This window comes from Arvicanthis niloticus, chromosome 25 (assembly GCF_011762505.2).
Source record: "Arvicanthis niloticus isolate mArvNil1 chromosome 25, mArvNil1.pat.X, whole genome shotgun sequence".
Taxonomy (NCBI): Eukaryota; Metazoa; Chordata; class Mammalia; order Rodentia; family Muridae; genus Arvicanthis; species Arvicanthis niloticus.
The window spans coordinates 573226-597499 of NC_133433.1; the positions used below are offsets into that span (position 1 = coordinate 573226).

The following is a 24274-nucleotide window of genomic DNA, read 5'->3' on the forward strand; positions in this document are numbered from 1 at the left end:
ACCCAGTGTATGAGGCAAGAAATAATAACTATCAAAGCAGAAATCAATGAAATAGAAACAAAACAATAAAAAATTCCAAGAAACCTAAGAGTTGGTTCTTTGAAAAGATGAGTTCTTGTGAGTTTCTTCCTGTTGTGAACATCGGGGCTCTGGCCTACCTATCCTGACCACCTCCCTTGTACCATGGCCACCAATTGGCAATCTGAAATCCTGTGTCAGCCCAAGAAGCCCAGACCATCTTATGCCCCAAAGCTAGAGGACAATAGGCTTCTCCCTACCTGCCGAAGGGAGAAAAAGAACAGCAAGAGACAATTTATCGATGAATTACAAAATGAAATAGACAGACTTAATGAACAAGCCAGTGAGGACCTTTTGAAAGTAGAACAAAAATATAATAAACTCTGCCAACCATTTTTTTCAGAAGAGGTCAGAATTGATTGCCAAAATTCCAAATTTTGTGATAACAACATTTGTCAGCTGTTCACAAGTGTCTGCACTGCTTGGGAAGGAAGACAAAGAAGCTCTGTGTTATTTTACCAGAGTTGAAAGGACAGAATTTGAAGACATTCAATCTGGTAACAGAATAGATTTTTATTTGGTGAAAATCCTTACTTTGAAAGTAAAATTCTCTCCAAAGAATTTCATCTGAATGAGAGTAGTGACCCATCTGCAAAGTCCACCAAGATCAAGTGGAAATCTGGAAAGGATTTAACAAAATGCTCAAGTCGAATGCAGAATACCAGGCCAGCAGGACGAGGCAGCAGGAAGAGCCAGGGAGCTTCTTTGCCTGATGTTGGGAGCCGACTTTAGCAGAAAGCGGCTAGATCAACTTTGCAGCCATCTGGAACCATATACCCTGACGAAAGATTTGGTTTTCAATAGCCTACAACAGCGGAAGCACACTCTGATATCCCACATATTTTGTGTTGCTGTTTACTGGCCCCAGCTGCAAGGTGCACGTGGTAGTCACGCCTACAAGACATGCAGTTCACGTGCTGTCCACGTGCTATCTACACCATACATGCTTATAAGGCGCACGTGCTATCCAAGCCTGCAAGGCATTGCAGTGCACGTGCTGTCCACGCTATAGACGCCTGTAAGGCTTACGTCATATCAACACCTGCAAGGCACGTGGTATCCACGCGCCTACAAGGCACGTGGCAAAAGCCTATAAATAGCTCAGAATTCCCTTCAATAAACGAGACTTGATCAGAATCTCTGTCTTGTCTCCATTCTTCGCGTCTCTTCCCCTTTATCCCCACTCTCTCTCTCTCTCGCTAGACCCTGACCCTCGGACCGGAACGGGCAGTACGGGCAGCAACAGCCTGATTTACTGAGCATTCTGATATAGGTGCAGATAAGTTAAGAGAGGTCACCAAAGATATATTTGGCCAAATCCCTTTAAGTACTATTTAGTTCCCCATATAGTTGATGAAGAGGGAGAGAAAGAAGGAGGACGGGAAGGATGATGATGGTGGTGGTGGTGGTGATGATGATGATGGTGATGATGAGGAGGAGATATTGATGAAAGAGGGGATGAGAATGAAGGTGAAGAACATAAAGATGATGGTGAAGGGAAGGAAGGAAAGGAGGATGAAGGCAAGAATGACCAGCACAGAAGACTGATGTATTCCAGCCTTCTTTTTATTTATTTTATTTTTAATTTTCTCCAGTCCCTGGGAACAAGTTGCAGTCATTTTCCTCTCTGTCCCTCTTGTGCTCAGTCACCCTGTTTTTGAGGTCTCTCAACACAATGATACTCAACTTATTTGGGGGAAGATACTTTGAGGAAAATACAATGGAAAAAGAATCTCCACATTTCTGTTCTAAATTCATTTTTATCCTTTCTTTTCCCTAAAACTGTGGATTCAACACTACCACCGTGCTCTGTGGGCAAAAAAGAAAAGCTCTCCAGCTACCTTGGCTGTGCTGGAGGTTGGAGGGTGCTAGAATCCTGGGTAGTAGTGCATAGAATTCTAGCTTTTTTCCTTTCTCTGTATATTGGGCTCAGAGATTACACTATGTTTCTTGGTGAATACAGTCAGCATTTCCCAACATGTGTCTGTCTACTTTCCCCTGTTTAATAAAAAAGGAAAAGGAAAAAGGAGGAAGGTATAGAAGCTCAGAAAAGATGGGTTTGAGGTGTCTGGGAGGTGGGTTAAGTGGGCATTTTGACAACATGGCTTCTCCTTTAACATGTTTAATTGTGATGCTTAGCAGACATCCTTGCAGTTTAAGGTGGCACTTTTAAAATAAAATTCTCTCCTAACAATAACTTAAGCCCTGTCACTCAATGGGAGAATCAACAGAAGCTGAAGGGTTTTATTTGGAATTGACATTCTCCATTGTAACTTTATTTTTAATTTTTTTATTTTAATTTTTTCTTTTTGGTTTTCACTGGAAGGAAAAAGATACTCATTTTAAATGATGAAGTATATAAGTTGCTTTGTTACAAGAAAATTGATGTGTATTCAAAGAAAAAAAAAGTTAAGGACAATTAACAGATCCTTGGCCCAACTAACCAAAGGAAAGAAAGAGATGACTCAAATTAAAAGAACCAGAAATTAACAGGGAAACATAACAGATATCAAAAAGAAATCAGAATATTATAAGGGAATGGTGCAAAAACCTGCATTCTGATAAGTTGAAAAATCCTAAAGAAAAGGATGAATTTATTGATTTATCTAAACTAACAAAGAAGAGAACAATACCATAAACAGAGCCATAATACAGGAGGTTATTGTAATAGTAATAAAAAACCTTTACAGCTTAAAACAGAAGTCCAGGGCCAGACAGATTCACAGAATTTTACCAGAGTTTCAAAGACAATCTACAGCCAACCCTCCTTAAACTCTATATTAGTGGTTCTCAACCTGTGGGTGGCAACCCTCATGGGGTCACATATCAGATGTTCTGCATATCAGACATTTATATTATGATTCATAACGGTAGCAAAATTATAATTGTGCAGTAGCAATGAAGTACTTTTATGGTTGGGGGTCACCATGGTATGAGGAACTATATTACAGGGTTGTAGCATTAGGAATGTCGAGAACCATTATTCTACACACACACACACACACACACACACACACACACACACACACACACACACAATTGGCACAGGAGCACGTCTAAATTCCTTCTGTGAAGCCAGTAATACTGTAATACCCAAACCAAGTGAAAATACAACAGACTAAAACTACTGGGTGGTATCTCTGATGAACATAGAGTAAAAAATAGTTAGTTAAAAACCTTTCAAACAGAATATAGACATATATAAAAAAAGATTATAAATTGTGACCAAAATGGCTTCATCCCTGAGAATATCCCTGTAGAGATGGTTAAGCGCATGCAAGTCAATAAATCTAATAAACCACTTAAGTGGATTGAAAGACAATCACACGATAATCTCAATGCATGCAGAAAAGACTGACAAAATCCAACATGCTTTCATAATAAAAGTTACAGAGAATGTAGCACTAGAAATAACATATATCTACAATGTGAAAGCTATACATCTTCCTAAATGGAGAAAAGCTTGAAGCAATCCCAGTGAAATCAGGAACAAGACAGGGATGCCCACTGCCCTGACTCCTTTTCAACACTGTGTTAGAAATACTAGCTGGAGCAACAAGGCAGAGAAGGAAATTAAAGGGATACAAATCATGAAAGGAGAAGCCCGAATATCTCTATTTGAGGATGATATACTTGTGGTGGTTTGAATAAGAATGACCTCCACAGGAGTTGGAGCAAGTAAGGTCTTGTTGAAGGAAGTGTGTCACTAGGGGTGGGCTTTGAGATTTCAAGAACCTACGCCAGGCCTAGTGCCTCTCTCTCTTCCTGCTGCCTTTGGACACAGATGTAGAACCTACAGCTACCAGTCTGACTGCATGCCACATGCTCACTGCTATGAGGATAATGGATTAAACCTCTGAAACTGTAAGCAAGAACCAATTAAATGCATTCTTTAATAAAAGTTGCTATGGATGTAGTGTTTCTTCATAGCAATAGAATATGGCGTAAGACAATACTATACGTTAGAAATCCCAAAAATTCTACCAGAAAAAGTCCAGAAAGGATAAACAAATTCATCAGTGTGGTAGGATTCAGAATCAACTTGCACAGATCAATAGCTTTCCTATACATTAAAAGAAACACACAGAGAAAAGGAGATCATGGACACATGTACATTCACAATAGCCTCAAAGAAAACAAAATACATGGGTATAAACCTAAGGATGTGAAGGACCTTTACAATGAAAACGGTAAACCCTATAAAGAAAGAGATAGAGAGAGACACTAGAAAGTAGGAAGAGATCTCCTGCGCATAGATTGGTAGAATTAATATTGTGAAAATGACCGTCTTCTCAAAATCTAGTAACAGATTCAAAGTAACCCTAATCAAAAATCTCCATTTCATTTTATGCAGAAATGAAAAAAAAGATTCTAAAATTTATATGGAACCACAAAAGACTCTAGATAGCCACCCCAATCCTGAGCAAAAAGAACAATGCTGAAGAATTATAATTCTAGATTTTAAGATCCATAATAAAGCCATGTTAATAAAAACAGTATAGTGTGAGCCCCAAAACAAACATGTAGATCAACAAATGGAACAAAATTACAGACCCAAACATGAGTACATGTAACTTCAGCCACTTAATATTTAACAAAGATGACACAGATGTAAGCTGGAGGAAAGAAAATCTTCAACATATGGTACTGGGAAAACTGGATGCCCACATGCAGAAGAATAAAATTAACCCATAACTGTCACCCTGTTTAAAAAAAACTAACTTTAAGTGAATCATAGAACTAGAAGGGAGGCCTGAAACATTGAAGTGTCTAGAAGAAAAACATAAGCAGCGCCCTACACAATAAAGCAAAGGGCTTCCTGAATCGGACTCCATTTGCCTGAGATTTAAGGCTAATAATTGACAAGTAGGACTTGATGAAATTAAAAGGCTTCAGCATATCTAAAGAAACAATCGATCAGGAGAAGAGGAAGCCCACAGAGCAGGGGAGAATCTTTGCCCCACTATGCATCTGACAGAGGATTAATATCAAAAATATATAAAGGACCTGAATTGAGAGTTCTAAAAGAATGGCTAGGAAATACCTCAAAAATGTTTATTTTCCCTTAGTAATTAGGGAAATGCAAATCAAAACCTGCTGATTTCCTCATATCTCAGTCAGAATGGCAAAGATCAATAGAATAACAGAAAAAAATGCTGGAGAACCCTTATTTATCATTGGTGGGGACTTGTAAACTGGTATAACCATTATGGAAATCAGTGTGAAGAATTCTCAAAAAACTAAAAATGAATCTACCATACAGCCCAGCTATACCCCTCCTTGTCATATGCCCAGAAAACTTGATATCCTACTTCATAGATACTTGCTAAGCTATGTTCATGGTGTTCTTTATTCACAAGAGTTAGAAAATGGAATCCATCTAAATGTCCTTCAACAAGCAAATGGATTATGAAAATGTGGCACATACATACTATGAAATACTATTCAGTGGTAAAAAGAAAACAATGAAATTATGAGTGTTGCAGGTAAGTGGATGAAAGTAGAAAATTTGTGTTGATTGAGGTAACCTATGTGTTCTCTCTTATTGGAGTCTCCTAGATGTAACTCTTCAGATGTGAACATACAGCGTGTAGTAACTACAGAAACAAGGAAAGTAAAAACAGTTCTACTGCCAGGACGGGGGTAGATAGATAGGAGGAATAGCATTGCCCAAATAATCTGATCAGGAAGACTGGGAGAAGCAGTTCTCCTCAGGGAGGGAGCAAGATAAATACAGAAGTCAATAGGAACAGGGTAGAGGGGAAGAATAACAGGACACAAGGGGTCTAATAAGGGAAATGGGAAAGGTAGGACTGTTTAGGGAGGGGAGAGGCAGGTAAACACAGAAGAAGAAAGAAAGTTAGTAAAATAACAAGTGTCTGAAAATGCCACTAGGAATAATACTACTTACGTAAATTTTTTAAAAATTAAATATTTATTTTATTTACTTTATTCACCTCTCTCTCCCTCCCTCTCTACCCCCTTCTTCTCTCTCTCTCTCTCTCTCTCTCTCTCTCTCTCTCTCTCTCTCTCTCATTATATATAATATATATATTATTTATATATCTATATCTATATCTATATCTATATCTATATCTATATCTATATCTATATCTATATCTATATCTATATCTATATCTATTCCAGTTGGTTTGTGCTTCAATTTAGGAGTCCATTCCAAATGAAATGTCAAGTAATCTCTGTCAAGTGGGGATTTCTGCATGACTAGGCCTCTTTGTGTCAGAAATTTGGAGTTTAGAGGCAAGTGCAGATGTATGATTTATGTTCAGAAGAGCTCAGGGTATGAATGGTCAATCCAAGGAGAGAATTCAGGTGGAAAAACGAATAGGCCAGGAGCTGACTGATACTGGGCACATACATGTTAAATAAAGAAGATATCAGTATCAGTTATATATATATATGCACATACATATGCATATATACATACATACACACATATATGTATACACACACACATATATATACATACATATGCATATATACATACATACACACATATATGTATACACACATATATATATACACACACACACATATATATAGTTTTAATGGGCTTCTGGAAGAGCAGCCAGTGCTCTTAACCACTGATCTGTTTCTCTAGCCCCTCTTTTCTAGTTTTAAATATTCTCTTTTCTTAGTTTTTGACCCTTTTTTTTAATTCTTAAAAAATGCTTCTTCTTTCAGGCACCTTTCTCCTCATTTTCCTTCTTCTTTCCCTATGTTTTCCTAAATTCCTTCACTCAAATCTATTCCTTTCTTGTTATTTTTTCCCTCCACCTCATCTTCCTGTTACTTCCCCATCTGTCTAATCTATGGTGAAGATGACTTGTTTGTAAACCAGAGTATAGCTCAGTTTATTACATACAAGAATCCCTTTTGCTGGACATTCTGACTACAAATATGTTCAAAGAACATGGTTTTAGGTCAAAGTCTCTTAAAACAATTGGCAAGTAAAACAATTGATCTGTAGAAGCCTGGTTCTTAGTTACTTATTCTTTTCTGTCTTTCACGTTTGCACTAAGAAGGAAAATTTAAACTAAACTGTTCTAAACTAATACAAACACAAAGGGGGCTTCTGTCCCTATTATTGCACTGAATGGGCTCTGCAAGGTCACCTGTAACCTGGGTTTTGTCAGATTTGATGCCTCTCACTTGACCTTCTTTCGTGTTCCTTCAATGGCCTTCTACTTTTCTTTTTGCTCCTGACCAAGTTGGCTCAGTTTCCCTGGCTGGTACCGATATCTTCTTTATTTAACATGCATGTGCCCAGTATCAGTCAGCTCTTGGACTATTTGTTTTTCCACCCAAATTCTCTCCTTAGATTGACCATTCATACCCTGAGCTCTTCTGAACATAAATCATACATCTGCACTTGCCTCTAAACTCCAGATTTCTGACACAAAGAGACCTAGTCATGCAGAAATCCCCACTCGACAGAGATTACTTGACATTTCATTTGGAATGGACTCCTAAATTGAACCACAACCAATTGGATCAGAACTCTTTTCCTCCCAGCTCTCATCTTCCCAACAGGCTTTTCTCCCAGCATCTAATTCTACTAAGTGGTCATCACTGCTGCTCAGCTAAAGCCTGCTCCCAGCTTGGCTGCAGCATCATTTAACTCCAGCGTTAACATAAGGCAGAGAAGTCTGTCCACTTTCTGCAACCCAGCTGCCTTGTTCTAAACCCCTGACTTTTGTAGGCTGCAGGTCTGCAAACCATTTCTAAAGGTGTTCTTTGTCAGTCTCATGTCTTTGTCGTGGCATTTTCTCTATACATAGTAGCTAGGATTAATTTTCATAAATGTAAGTCATTCCCTTTGCTAACAACCTCTTCCAATGCCCTTACCCCAGTGATACCCCACATTCAATCTTTACATTTTCTAGTACTTTGCTTTCTCTGTGGTTGGCCATCTTGAAGAGCTTAGACTTTTTTTTTTTTTTTTTTTTTTTTTTTTATGATTCCTGGTTCTCCTTGCCTAGGTAAAATAAGAGCAAATAATTAAGCCAGGTGTGCTGGCACACAACTCTAATCCTACCACTTATGATGAATCTCTGAGAGTTTAAGGCCAGCCTAGTCTATATAGAGAGTTTCAGAACACCCAGGGTTATGTAGAGAAACACTGTCAAAAAAAAAAAAAAGACAATTAATTATGGATCTAATAGTTCTTTAAGGTATTTATTGCTGTATAAGTGAAACCTTCCTGTGCAAGCCCCCTTACTTTTAATAAGTAAGTGTCAAAGCGTAGAGCCTCGGGGATGATGCTGAGTTGCCTATGCATGTTCTGGTAGGCCCTACTGAAGAGAGCCAGAGAAAGTAGTGTGGATTTGGACAGGAAGAGGCAGAACCATGGGAGAATAAATAGAAAAGCAAAACACAAGGGAGCTGGGTGGTTTCTCAGTGAGGCATAAAGAACAGTCTTTTCCTTATTTTGTAATTCATATTATAAAATATTATAAGCTGAGCTGCTATTATAGAAAGAGGAGTAATGAAATGATATTAATTAGCAGCATATTAATTATGCTAAATAGTCTTTCTGAAAAGATCTAAAAATGGTTTAAAAGGAGCTAATGATGTTATATTATTGGGCAATGTGTCTATAATAAACATTAATTATATGGTATTAAACCAGTCCGTAGAGCTTTTGAAAAGTACAACACACTAATAAAACAGCAGAAACCTAATTACTACCCTTAAACTTTAGAACTGGAATAACTTAATGAATGATAAGAAGTATTTTAATAAGAGAAAACATTCACAAAACACTTTGTATGATATAGTGTTTCCGTGTAGGAAAAAAAAATCTAAAAAGTCAACAGAACCAGAAGAATTATTGAGATCTTGTAACCCAGATAACACTGTTAAATCTTCTATTTCTCATGTAGCTCACTGTGTGGATTTCAGAGTCTTTTGTAAGTCAGCCACTAGAGAGCAAACTTCTTCTTTTTATCAGGCTGCAGGTTTACTATTATTATTTTTCTCTTTTAAAACCCCTCAACCATATAGATAGGCAGCCTTCTCAATACTGCATTATCTGACTAGAAAATCTGATGATACGGCTTCTAGGTGCCTGGGGCTGTGGTGTGGGCAATGGAAGGGGTGATTTTAAGGCCATTTATGTTAAAAACATAAGAAAAAACAAGTAAGATGTGGTTATGTAGAGCCACCTTCCTGGGGTGAAAATGAAGCCTGCTGCTAATGGAACCCAGAGTCTTATATTTCATCCCATGTATAAAATATGACAGGCACTGTTGGCTCTGACAGGCATCTTGGGCCTTTTTTTTAGTCTAAGTCTCCAGAGAGCTCAAAGAAATGATGCTGTTTCTAGATGAAGTGTGGATGGATTACACCGTCTGCTACCTCTGTGGCTGTCAGTTCCAGAGGCTCTGGCTGGGAGAGAGAAAGCTGCTACTGTAAGAACATTTGCATTGTTGGACTAACCCTTCCTTGTTGGTGTTTTTTCCATAGGTGAGTGTGGTATCCATAACATTATTATTGTGCAAACTGCTAAAGATACCTCGGAACAGAAGAGCGGATACAAAGAGCACAGAGAGGTCTTCATTACCAGGCTCCAGAGTCTGCCCCACCCTGCCTTTTGCCTGAATTGAGAGATAACCAACCAAGTCAACCCCTTTCTTCTTTGGTGGCTGATAAGCAGTTGGCTGGAGGGATTCTACGTGGAACAAAATTATTGTAATCAGATTTTTATCACTGTTGTGGTTTTATTTTATCACCCTGCTTTGGACATTGGAGGGTGACTAGTCTACATTTAACATCACAAAACGTATCTATGACAGGAGATTTCAAAACTTTCAAGATCCATTGACTGTGCTGGTTAGGCTGACTCTGTATGTTGTAAGACATGGGTGAACCTGTCAATGTGTGAACCATTTATCTTAGTAAATTCTCCCAATTTACAAGGTTTAGCCTTGCATTTCATCCTGTGGAGAACTTTCATGTGGGCCTTGTCTCTTACATCACCATCCATCAGCATGACTGCATGCCTAGCAGGCCCCAGGATGCTAGTACCAGTACTTCCCACTACAGATATTTGCGCAGCCTTCTCAAAAACACGTTGATCCAGGAACACTATAGCACTTAGTAGGTGAGGTCTTGCATTTACAGGGAGAGCTGAAATACTCATCCACCACAGGAGAAGCACACCATGCACCAGTCTCTAAAGTGCTGTTGGGAGCAGGAAAAGGATGACTGGTAGCATTCTTAGAGGTTTTGTGGTGAGGGTCATACCTGCATGGGAGATGGATTCTTCCACTGAGAAATGGACACTTAGCCAGGGCTTAGGTGACAACACCTACCCTGGAGCCAAAGTGCCACTTGTCTAGTTAGGGAACTCTGAGCAATTTAGTCAATTTCTCAGTACTACCGAGTTATAAGATGCAGGTAAACATCACCTTTCTGTGTTCCCTTCAGGAAGTTAGACTTGACTATGAATTTCCACAGGTATGTGGGGGTCAGCTAAATTCTTTACTGCTAGACCAGTAAAGGTCTAACTTTTAAGGTGTAACTTTTAATTTTTCAAGCCTTATTTTTAATGATAATTCTTAAAGGCTTTAATTTTATTTTTTTATCCCACTACCCACCAGAGGGAGTGGAAAAGAAAGGATATGGGGGAAGTGGATCTATTTAGAAATTGTTCTTTGGAGCAACTTCCATTTGTGTTGTCTGGAAATCGGCAGTTCAGTTCACAGGTTATCAGCAGCAGCTCAATCCACATGCAAACACTTCACAGATACTCCAGTTCAGCAGAATCAGGATAGCAAACGGGAATCAGCAGCGGTGGCACTACCTAGCAGACAGTCAGCCTTCAGCCTCTGCACAAGTCAGCAGGAGGAACTGAGAGAGACACCAGTGAAGATCAGTGAAGACTCAAGACCCACAAGTGTTGTACAGCTAGCTCTATAAGCAAGCCTAGCTTAGCCCCCATCACTGTTCGTTGAGTCCCATTTATACCCTCCAAACATCATGTGTCCTCCACAGGTCATGTGTCCTCAGCATGAGCATCTGTCTAAGCTGATATCACTCTGTCAATCAACGGGCATCTGAGGAAGTGGCAAGAAACTGCAGCATCCCACCAGAAGTTTTTTTTTTTTTTTTTTTAAGAGTCCTGACAAATGCAGCTCAACCACACAATGTAAGGTGGAGCAATACATGCATGTTAGCAAAGAATCCTTCATCATATGTCCTTTCATGTGCTTGTTTTAACAGAACATCCTTTCACCTGTGTCTGCTTCAGCTAAACATTCCTTCAGGTGTTTGCTCCAGCAAAACACCATCCAACTGACTTTCCAAAGAACTCTTAAGTTTCTGCTTCACCAAGGAGTCTGCAAGGAAGAACCTGGAACTAAACCTGAGGGAGTCAGGCTGGCAAGCAAGTCTGGCTCAAACTTTGAGTTATAGCAAATAGCTTTTACATGGTATGTTTTTCTTTGGCCCAGTTTCCTGCAGAGGAACAGGGAAAGAGGAGAGAGAATTTTAGTAAAGAAGACCCGAGAGACTTATGTTTACTTCCTACCACTAAGACTCTAAAACCATGGCAGAATTGCTTCCATAGCCTCTGTACCTTGGGATTGGGGTATGGCAAAGAGAGGCTTGAAGGACTGACAGCACCAGAGCCGACAGGCCAGCACTTCCATCCTCATGTCTAAGGCTTCTGCTGGGATCTGGGAGGGGCCAGAGAGAAAGTGTTACCTAACAGAAACAACAGTTTCACTTAGGTCAGACATGATTGTACCTGGGTACATTCCAGAGAAGCCACTCCCTATGGGGTTAATTGGGAGTGGGGGGCATTTTCATCCAAATCACTGTATCCCACTACCTGGCTCTCATAGGCTTGTTGCCATATCATAATGGAAACTGCATTTAGTCCAACTTCAAAAGTGCCCATAGTCAATCACAGTAGCAGCATTGTTTAAAACTCCAAAGTTCAAAGTCTCTTCTGAATCTCATGTAATCTTTTAACTGTAATTCCCTGTAAAGTCAAAATGCAAAAGCAGATCACATACCTTCAACATATAATGGCACAGGGTATGTACATTCCCGTTACAAAGGGATGGAAAGGGAGCATCGTGAGAAAATACTGGACCAAAGCAAGACTGAAAACCAACTTGGCAAACTCCAAACTACATCTTCATTTCTGATGTCAAAACATTCTTCATATCTCTAACGCCTCTCAGTTTTGTTGACTGCAACACACTTCTTTCTCTTGGTCTGTTTCTACTCCCCATGAGCATCTTTCCTTGGCAGGTATCCCACCACTCTGGTATCTCCAACATTTCAGGGTCTCCAAGGCAATCCAGGCTTCATCTTTACAACTTCACACTATGACCTCTATAGGCCTCCATGCAAGGACACCCCTGACTTATGCCTGGCTTCAGCTGCTGTCCTTAGTCATGGAGGGAGAATCCACAACCCCTTTCTTGTATCCTGGATTCTAAAGCCAGAACCATGTGGCCAAAGCTGCCAAGTTCTGCTGCTTGCTGAGGCTGGAATATGATCCCCTTGTTCAAATACATTTTCGTTAGCTTTCTGTTTTTGATGGTTTTCTTCATATCCTAAGCATAGCTGTCCTGGGACTTGCTCTGTAGACTAGGCTGGCCTCTAACTCAGAGATTCACCTGCCTCTGACTCCTGAGTGCTGGGATCAAAGGCATGAACCACCACCACATCTGGCCCTAAACGTTTTTTTTTTTTTTTTTTTTTTTTTTTTTTTAATTTCTTTTCACAATTTGGAAGCCTAGCTGGATGGAGTCTTGCTCTGAGGTCACCACTTCTGTTATTCCACTTAGCACTGGGCTTTTCTTTAATGGTCACACTTCCTGGTGCTCCTTTTCTCCTCCAACAGTTCACTTTGTATTTTCCTTTGCTCAGCTTGCTTCTTTTCATTATGGATCTGCATAAGACTGGCAACTAATGGCCACAAAACACAGTCTATAATAGGTTGTTTGGAAATGTCCTCTGCTAAAGCTGATATTCCATTTTATCCTCAGAAAGATTTTTTTTTTTAGATGACAGAAAGCAGCTATACTCTTCACCAAAATACCACAAGAATGATCTCTAGGATATATATTAATATTCTTTTCTAAAACCTCTTGAGCGAGGCATCCACAATTCAAATCACTCCCATCACCTTTGTCTTCTATGCACTTACTAGTATGACCCACTAAACTCCATTTAAAGGATTCAACTGCTTTTCTAACCCAAAGTCCCAACACCACATTCCTCAAACCAAGCACATAGTCTTGCTTATCACAGCAATACTTCAGTCCCAGCTACCAACTTCTATTTTAGGGTTTCTATTGCTATGAAGAGACACCATTGTTGAGGTGATTTTTTTTTAAAATGTACTGTGTGTGATGGTTTACATATGCTTGCCCCAGGAAGTGGCACTATTAGTAGCTATGGCCTTGTTGGAGTAGATGTGGCCTTGTTGGAGTAGGTATGTCACTGTGGGCATAGGCTTTAAGACCCTTGTCCTAGCTACTTCAAAGCCAGTCTTCTAGCAGCTTTCAGATGAAGATGTAGAACTCTCAGTTCTGGATAATGCCATACTCCTACCTTGATGATAATGAATTGAACCTCTGAACCTGTAAGCCAGCCCAGTTAAATGTTGTCCTTTATAAGAGTTGCCTTGGTCATGGTCTCTGTTCAAAGGAGTAAAACCCTCACTAAGACATAGTGTAAAGGTTATCTTTGTATTATTCAAATACTGATTTCTGTGCCAGCAGAGAGTTGAATGCAGACTGGACTTTGGTATTATTATTCATATGGCTTCATCATATTTTGTAAACACTCCTTCTCCTACCTACTGATTGGTTTTAAAAAATCTGGTAGTTCATAGTAAAGGAGGAGAGGCTATGTGGGACTTTCAGTAGAGATTGGAAGTTGGGAAAGAGTCAGGTATGGGAGAATTTGCTAGACAGCCAGATCCGGAGGAAGAAACAGACTGGAACTGAAGGAGAGGTAACTAACAAGCCATGTGGCAGAACTTAAATTAGTATAAACAGGCTAAGTTATAAGAGGGAGTCTGGAGTCTCTGTGTCTTTACTCAGAGCCGGGGCAGGTATAGATAGTACATATGGTTATATACCATGACTACAGCAACTCTTATAAAGGAAAACATTTAAGTGGGGCTGGCTTACAGTTCAGAGGTTTAGTCTGTTGTTATCACGGTGGATGCATGGCAGCATGCAGGCAGACGGTGCTGGAGAGGTAGCTGATTCATGTGATTCAGCAGACAACAGGGATAAAGTGAGACAGTGGGCCTGGCTTGAGTATCTGAGACCTCAAAGCCTCACCCTCAATGACACACTTCCTCCAACAAAGCCACATATACTCCAAGAAGGTCACACCTCCTAATAGTGCCACTCCTGATAGCCTTATGGGGACCATTTTCATGCAACCACACACATCTTGGGTATGCTCAGAAGTATTAAGTGGGGTGGATGCTGTGCAGTAGGAAGTACAGGCTGATAAAGTGAGAGCCAGAATTTAACAGCATATTATTTCTTCCTTCACTGGTTTAACCATCTTGCTGGTACCATAATTACATTTTAATTTTTAGTTAGATACCTGTTTGTTAATTTCTTTGTCATTATTGTTTAATTCTGACCTCCGCATTACCGTGTGGCTATACTTTTCTGTCTTCTGGGTATTTTTTAGGTTTTGGATATTAATGTTGGTTATTTTCACTTGATTCACTTTTTTTTTGACATAAGTCTTCTTTTGAAAAACTTTATAAAATGGCTTTTTATGTAAGTTTCATATGGTCAAATCGGTCATATAATTTGTCATTTCTATTTTATTCTGTAGAATTCTTTCTGAACCCTTTAACCTCCATTCTGCTCCTAGAACAAGCATCTCTAGACTTTTATTGTCAGTTTTGTTTTGGGCACATTATAATGCAGCCAGCTTTCAATATCCATTGACTCTGCATCTACAGATACAACCAAGTTAAAAAAAAATTAAATTGTATCTATAGGGGCCAGAGTCCTTCCTTGTCATTATTCCCTAGAAAATATATCATAGCAATCATTTTATGGTGTTTATATTAAATCAAGTTTAATATATGTTGCTGGAAGTATTAAAAAAAATTGATTGACAGGCTTTCCATGCTACTGCTGCTAACTCTGCCCCAGAGTGGTTCTGCCGCCTTTGTCCCTAGCTAGCCCTCACAGCGGCCGGTCACAGTATTCCCAGCTCCAGTTCCCTTGTCTCTGGAGTCGCCACCCTAAACTCCCTGTGGTTGGTGGTCCCACATTCCATTAACCTTCTAGCGGAGTGTTCTCATCTTGGCAGACTCTATGGCCCAGGCCCCTGAGTCGTCTCCATCGACTCGCTAATTTCCCTTGGTTCGATCACTGCCACGCGAGCCCCATTTAAAGACCACCTGACCACCTGCCTCATGGTTTGATATCACAATACCCAGTAACCTGGTAAAATCAAAACTCTTGAAGCTTATAGTTAACCAGTCAGATTCATTCATATATATATATATATATATATATATATATATATATATATATACTCAATTCACAAGATGACCACACAATAATTTTAAGGCCAATTGATAATGGTACAAGCTGCCCACTTAGAACAGATAAGTTACCCCAATCATTCTATCTCTATATGAAATCATATCTACCTATGACAATTTAAAGCTACGTGGAATCTGGATCATCTTCCTCCTGCTCCATCTTGGTTCCTTCTCTCTCGAGTCACTCCCTTTCTCTTCAGCTCTTAGCGCCACCTCCCTTTTTCCTGTCCAATCACAGGCCTCCTGCTGCACTAATATTTTAATGTAATTGGACAGGAAAAAATCCTGCCATCCATATATATATATATATATTCCAGAGAAAGCAGGATTTTATGTAAGGAATTTGAATGCCTTTGGAAAGGAATCATAAAAAATTTCCTACAAGCCGGGCAGTGGTGGTGCATGCCTTTAATCCCAGCACTTGAGAGGCAGAGGCAGGCAGATTTCTGAGTTCGAGGCCAGCCTGGTCTACAGAGTGAGTTCCAGGACAGCCAGAGCTACACAGAAGAAACCCTGTCTTGAAAAACCAAAAACAAAAAAAAATTCCTACAAACATAGACATGATTGTATCTCTAATATTTGTATCATTTGTTTATATTTCTTTTATATAATAAAATAGAATTTCTTTCATGAAACATAAAAATATTAAAAAGGCTAACATAATAACAAAAGGAAAGCTTCTTTTCCTTTCTGTGCCCTAGTTTTTACCCTTCACTCACAGAACATGGCATTTTCCCAGGCTAGCTCATTCTAGTTGTCCCTTGACTTTCCTTTACTGTCCAGCATGGTGGAATTTATCTTGTGTATTTTTTACAGTGGGCCTTATTTCCTAGGTTTTGTGTTCTCTTTCTTGTTTTTTTTTTTTTTTTTTTTTTTTTGTAGTATCTTTTAGTCACTTTCTAAGAAAAGGTGCAAGGGAGACAGATTCCTATGTGCTGCCAAGCCAAATGTCTTTACTGTGAAAAGTACGTTGACTACAGACAGCAATTACGTATATGGATCTCAAGAGCTGGAAGGACAGATTTAGAATTTTTTTACCAAAAGAAATAATAAATAATTAAGAAGATAAATATGTTTAAATGTTATTCAATGGGTGCGCGTATTGAACATGACATGAGATCTTGTTTAGATGCATATGTTTTACATGTGTCTATCTTAAAGGGGTTTTACTTATTTAATATACATTTTAATTTTATTTATTTTACATCCCAACCACAGTTTTTCCTCCCTCCTCTCCTCTCAGTTTCTCCCATCACAGCCCCTCTTCCCCAACAAGAAAGGTTTTTATTTTTAAGATAATGAGACAATAAGTCATGATCTAAGAGGAAATATTTACAAAGTATGTATCTGATAAAATACTTTATACAAAATAGGAACTTCATGAGAGCAAATAACTCAATATAAAAACTGGCAAACTGTCAGAACATAAGACAGCTTATGAAAGAAGACATACAGACTCCAGGTAAGCACATAACACCTGACATGATATGTCACAAGGACTAATAAATCACTGCACACATGTGATATCTTATAAAGTCCAAATCACAGATACTACCAAATTCCAGCAAGGAAATGGAGCAATATGAATGTTTATCATTGCTAGTGGAATGTCAAACACAGTCACTTTAGAGAATGAGTGTTTAGTTTCTTATAAAATTAAACATAGTCTTAGTGCATAACCCAGCAATTCTGCTTCTTAGCCTTTACCCAAAAAATGAGTTCAAAACTGAAGTTATACAAAACCTTCCTATAAATATTTACAGCAGCTTGAGTAGTAATTGCCCCAAATTGGAAACAATTGTTTTCTAATAGGTGAGTGGGTAAATAGTCCATGGAACACCCAAAGCAAAATGGTGAAAAATGAGAAAAAAACATGCATATTCCAAGTGAATAAAATTAGTTTGGAAAGACTGTCTTATTCTCACTATACTATATGTTGGGAAAGGTAAAATTGTACAGACAGTCAAATGTTTGATGATTATGGGGAGTTTGTGGAGGAGAAATGGTGAAGGAGGATATTCAGACAGTGAAAGTATTCCCTAAAGTATTATGATATACATCTCTCTCTATATATATATCATCTATGTCTATGTATATAACTATATCTAATTTGCCAAATGATATGTACATACCATTATAGATTTGACCAAACCCATAGTTGAGCACATCTTTTAGTGTGTCCAATATTGATGACAAAATTTTTCATTCATCAATAGATTATAACAAATATGTCACGTTAATATAAGATAATAATAAGTTATAGTAGGGACTGAGATAGTAAGGAGCACAGGAATGAGAGTGTGGTGATTTGAATATACTTGGCCCAAGGACTGGCACTTTTAGGAGGTGTGACCTTTTGGGGGTAAGTGTGGCCTTGTTGGAGGAAGTGTGTCATTGTGGGGATGGGCTTTGAGACCCTCCCCTTAGCCACCTGGAAACAGTATGCTCCTAGCTTCTTTCGGATGAAGATAAGAAGTCACACCTCCTCCAGCACCATGCCTGCTTGAATGCTGCTGTGTTTCCTGCATTGATGATAATAGACTGAACCTCTGAACCTGTAAGCCAATCTCAATTAGCTGTTGCCATTTATAAGCATTACTTTGGTCATGGTGTCTCTTCACAGCAGTAAATCCCTAACTGAGACAGAAAACTATGGCACTCTGTAATTTTTTTGTCCAGCTTTTCTGTGTTGTGGGAGCGACATGGAGGAGGATCTAGAAGGAATCACTGAATAACACTATATTTTCATAAAAATAAAGTCTTTTAACTTCTCTCCCATTTATCTGAAGCTATACATTGGTGAATGCTTTCTTCAGATCAGTTCCTTTACTTTGTTATTGCTGTTGCTAGACCTCTTGTCTGTGTAACTTGTTTTCCATTCGCCACTGTGTTTCTCTCAGTTTCTGCAACATTTTCTTCTACTTTTGATGTTGTCCCAGTTTCCTATGTGCCTCACACATGTCCTAGGTGTTTATTTGGTACTTATGTTGGATGCTTTCCTTAAATTTCTGGCAAAACTTGTCTGTCTATTTGTAGTTAAGAACTGAAATTAAAAGACTCATTGTAAGCTTTGTGTACATATGTGGGGCTGGATGATATGAACAGTTGAGCCTAGAGCTTGTTAGAGCTCCTTACGTACATGGTGTTCAGAGAAGGATGCTCCCCTCCCCTGGTAAACCATGCTTTGGAGTTGGTAGTGGAAACACTCCAGTGTCCAGGATGTAGATTTTACTTGGCCCTCCTGTTGTCAGCATGGAGATGCCCCCCACTCTCTTCCTCTCTGCTTTTTTCTTATGTCTAGATATTACAGAGAGAGGGAGGGGTAGCTATTTAATCATACAGAGTAGGAGTGAGAACTTGGTTTAGGAATACCTTACCTGTTCTTTAAACATATTTTTCAACGAATCCCCATCTTCAGTACAACCTGATACCCAAGGCATCTTGGATATTTACTTTCTGAGCTTCTTTTAAAGTTCTGTGGACAAACCAGTACTTAATTGATATCAGTTGATATTGTTGTTACAGTTATTTGTTGCCATACACAACACCGTTTTTTTTTGTTTGCTAATCTGTTTTGATTTTTCTGATGTTTGTCTTACCCCTGTCTGTTTTCAATCTCCATTTAATGAGAATGATAACAGTTGTTGAGGTAAGTAAAAAAAAAAGTGTACCTCATTCCCAAGGTATCCATGTTGTATTTCTGAAATATGTGACTGTACTATATTTGGGAAAAGAAGTCTTTTGCAGGCATGATTAATTAAGGATTTTGAGTTAGATTATAATGATTATTTGGGTGACTCTAAATGCCAGCACAGATGTCCTTATATAAGAGAGATAGAGAAGAGACGGTAAGGGGTCATGTAGGCAGAGATTAGAGTGATGTACTCTCAAATCAAGAGACTGCTGAAGCTACAAGGTGCTGGGAGAAGCAATGAATGGATTGTCCCCTAGAATCTTCAAGAGGCCTGCTAACACCTTAACTCTGGACTGTTGGGCTCCAGAATTGTGACAGAATATGGTCCTGTTGAAAGTTCCCTAGTTCATAGGAATCTGTTAGAAAGTATAATGGAATTAACACAAATATCTTCTAATTTTCTAAAAAGCAGGACTCATGTTTCAGATTTTTATTCTCTTGGTTAGTATAAGCAAGGGGGGTGGTTACTATCCTTATTGAGCCTGGAAGTGATTCAACATGATTTAATATTTCTCCATTGTTTGGAACATTGGTTTTGTCTAGTTAGTTCCCATGCTGATGAATCACAGTGGACATTCTAGGGATGCAGATCTTTAAAATGCTTACTGTGGATTGGGTAGATGGCTCAATCAGTAATGCTATGCAAGCATGACAGCATTAGTTCAGGTTCCCAGCACCCATGGACAAGCTGGGTGCAGAATTATATACCTGTAATACCAGTGTTTGGAGAGCAGAGGCAGAAGCATCCTTGGGATTTGCTGACCAACCCAATGCCACTCATCTGCTGAGTCTCAAGTTCAGCAAGAGACCATGCAAGCTGGCTAGTTTTATGTCAACTCAACACAAGCTAGAGTTATCTGAAAGGAAAGAACCTCAATTGAGAAGATGCCTCCATACGATCTGGCTGTAGTGCATTTTCTTGATTAGTGATTGATGAGGAAGGGTCCACCCCATTGTGAGTGCTGCCACCCCTGAGCTGCTGGTCCTAGATTGTATAAGAAAGTAGGTTGGAGCAAGCCATGATGAGCAAGCCTGTAAGCATCACTCCTCCATGACCTCTGCTTCACTTCTTGCCTCTAGATTCCTCTCCTATTTGAGCTTCTGCCCTGGCTTCCCTCAGTGATGGAGTGTTACCTGAAGTGTAAGCAGAAATAAACCCTTTCTTCTCCAAGTTGCTTTGACCATAGTGTTTCATCATAGCAATAGTAACCCTAACTAGGACACCGTGTCTCTAAAAACATGCTGAGCATGAACAGGGAAGACATCAATACTGAGCTCTGGCTTCCACATGCATTTGCATATAAATACACGCACACATGCATGTGGATACACACGTATTTTATTAGTTATTTGAACTTAATACTCAGTGGTTCATGTATTTGTATCCTTCGATTTTTTCGTTGTTTCTTCAACATGATTTCCAAAATGTAAATAATAAGTTAGGAAACTAAATGGCCTTAATTTGGGGTTTTTCTATGTGTCACTAAAACACTTGCATGAAAGGTTTGTTTGTTTTGCAAGTTTATTTACAGGGCTGGGGAAATGGGATCAGAAGATAAAAATGCTTGCTGCACAGGCCTGATAATCTGTGTTCAATCTTCAGAATGCATTTAAAGGTGTAAATAGAAAATTAACTTCACTAAGTTGTTCCCTGGACACATGTACTGTGGCATGCACAAACACACAACAAACAAGTAAATAAACTAAAAGCTTATTTTTTCTAGAGAATACTTCTTTCATTCCAGCCTTTTCCACAATGAAAATTCTTATCTTTCATTTCATTAACTTATATTATAATGTATATAAGATCATGCATACAAAGGGCCTTTGACTTTAATTTGCTTGCAGTAATTTATTTAGTAGCAGTGTGGACAATGCTCACTTGTTCATTATATAAAGTCATATTTTTCTATTTGTAGTTTGCTTATATTCTTTGCTTATTTTTGATCAAGATTTTAATATTTTTTTTGTTACAAGAGTATGGTTATGTACATTTTAAAATGCACTTTAAATTAAAATATAAGTATACCACTTCTCGGCTTTCTTTCCTCTAACTCCTTCCATTTCTCCTCCCCATCACTCCCTCTCAAATTGTTGGCCTCTTTTTCTTTTTTATTATCATGTATAAATATATAAACGCAACCCAATGAGTCTGTTATTGTTGTGTGTATATGATTTCAAGGCTGATGATGAGGGACGGCCCAGCTCATTATAGGTGGGGTCATCCCTGGACTGGTGGTCCTGGGTTCTAAAAGAAAGCAGATTGAGCAATCAATCCATGGGGAGCAAGCCAGTAAGCAGCACACCTCCATGGCCTCCGTATCATCTCCTGCTTCCAGGTTCCTGTCCTGCTTGAGTTCCTGTCTTGACTTCCTTCAGTGATGAATAGCATGTGGAAATATAAGCCAAATAAACCATTTCTTCCCCAAATCGCTTTTGGTCATGGTATTTCATTACAACAATCATAACTCTAAGACAGATGACCACTTTGTAGTGGATGACCAAGTATCTGTGGGGTAAAATGTCAAGTTTTTGGGTATATGCCAAGGAGTGGTATATCTAGGTTTTAAGGTAGATTTATTAAGCTTTTTGAGGGTTCTTCTTATTGATTTCCAAAGTTGCTATGGCAGTTTGCTTACCAACAACAGTGAATGGGGGTTCTCATTCTCTCTCACCCTCTCTAGCATCTGTTGCCAGTTGTTTTGTTGATCACACTGTTCTGATTGGAGTGAGATGAAATTTCAAAGTTGTTTTAATTTGCATGTCTCCAGTTGTTAAGGACGATGGTATTTTTGAGGTATTTCTTAGCCACTTTTATGTCTTCTATTAAGAATTCACTGTTAAGATCCACAGCTCATATTTTAATTGGGTCATTTGTTTTTAGGCCTTTGTATATTCTGGATATTAATCTTCTGCCAGATGGACACCTGACAAAGATTCTCTCTCTGTTTCCTCATCACTCACTTGAGTGTTTCCTTATTTGTGCAGAAACTTTTTAGTTTTATGAAGTTCCACTGATCAGTTTTTGGTCTTAATTCCTAAGCAAATGGAGTCCTATACAGAAATTCCTTTCCCACACCTATATTTTATAGGGTACTATATTATGTTTTAGTCTAGTGGTTTTAGCATTTCAAGTTTCAAATTAAGGTCTTTGATCTACTTGGAGTTAACTTTTATACAGGGTGTTAGACGCAGGTCTAATTTTATTCTTCTACGTGTAGACATCCAATTTTTCCAAAACCATTTGTTGAAGATGCTGTCTTTTCTCCAGTGCATGCTGTTTGGCATATTGTAAAATATCAGATGGCTGTAGTTGCATGTACTCATGTTCCAGGCCTCTGTTTTACTCTATTGATTTGTATATCTGTTTCTTATAGATTTTAGTGGAATGGCTTCAGTTTTTTTTCTTCATTTAATCTATGTTGGTTGTTGGTTTGTCCTATAAAACTTTGTCTTTGTCACTATATTACTGCTCTGAAGAGACACCATGACTCTTATAAGAGAAAGGATTTATTCAGAGTCCTAGTCAATTATTATTATGGTGGGGAGTATGGTGGAAGGCATGAAAGAGATGAGAGGTAGCTGAGAGCTACATCCTCATCTCCAAGCAGAGAGAAAAAGACACTTAGCTTAATATGGGCTTTTGAAACATCAAACCCAGTAACATACTTCCTCCAACAAGGCCACAACTCCCAATTCTTCTAAAACTGATACTGTTAAATAGTACCACTCCCTGGTGACTAAGCATTCAAATATATGAGCCTATGGGAGCTGTTCTTATTCAAACCACCAAAATTGCCTTTATTATTTTGAGATATTGTGATGGCTTGTTTTATGTCAATTTGGTACATGGTAGAGTAATTTGGAAAGAGGGAACCTCAACTAAAAAGTGCAGTTACTAGATTGACTCATGTTGCACTTTCTTGATTGATGACTGATGTGGTAGGGCCTAGCTCACTAATGGTGATGCCACCTGGGCTGGCATTCTTGGATGCTATAAGAAACTAGGCTGAGCAAGCCATGAAGAGCCAGACAGCAAGCAGCACTTCTCCATATTCTCTGCATCAGTTCCTGCTTCTAAGTTTCTTTTGGGCCCTTTTCTGACTTCTCGGGATGATGGTCTACAAGCTATGAGATGAATAAACTCTGTCCTCTCCAAATTGCTTTTTGTTGTGGTGTTTTATCACAGCAATAGATATGCTCTGATATTTTCCCTCAAGTCCTATTTTCTGCAGGACTTTTATAGTGAAATAACTTTTGATTTTGTCAAAGGGTTTTCCTATATCTATTGAGATAATTATGTGATTTTTTTGTCTTTATGTACATTTATATAATTTGTTATATTTATTTATGTATATTGAACAATCTCTGCACTTTCAGGACAAATTAAAATTGATAGTAATCTTCTTTATATGTGCCTGCTTTTGGTTTGCTACTATTTATTTTATTGAGGATTTTTGCATTTATGTTCACCATGGATATTAGGATGTAGTTCTTTCCCTTCTTCCATCTTTATCTCTTTCAATTCCTTTATATCTTCTTGTCTTTTTTGTGTTTTTATTTGTTTTTTGTTTGTTATTTAAAGAATAATACAGAAAGAGCTTAAGAATGATTCTTTTGTTTCTACATTTTGAATAATTTAAAAGATATTTGTTGTAAATCTTTGAAAGTCTGGTAGAGTTCTGGGGTGACTATATCTGAGCCTAGGCTTTTCTTCTTCCTTTTTAAACTTGGAAGGGTTTTTATTACTGTTTCAATCTCCTCAGTTTTTATGTGTCTGTTTATATTGTGAACTTAACTTTGTAATTTGGATAAATGAAGAAATTTATACATTTCTCTTAGATTTTCTTAATTAATGGAATATAGGATTTTAAAGCATTCCTTTATAATATTATGATATTTGTGTGTGTGTATCTCTCTCTCTCTCT

General features: G+C 38.5%; 1 pseudogene; it reads left to right on the forward strand.

Moving 5' to 3' along the window:
- Positions 1 to 183: 183 nt before the first annotated feature.
- Positions 184 to 24274, forward strand: part of LOC143438322 (protein SET-like) — a 55981-nt pseudogene continuing 31890 nt past the window's right edge.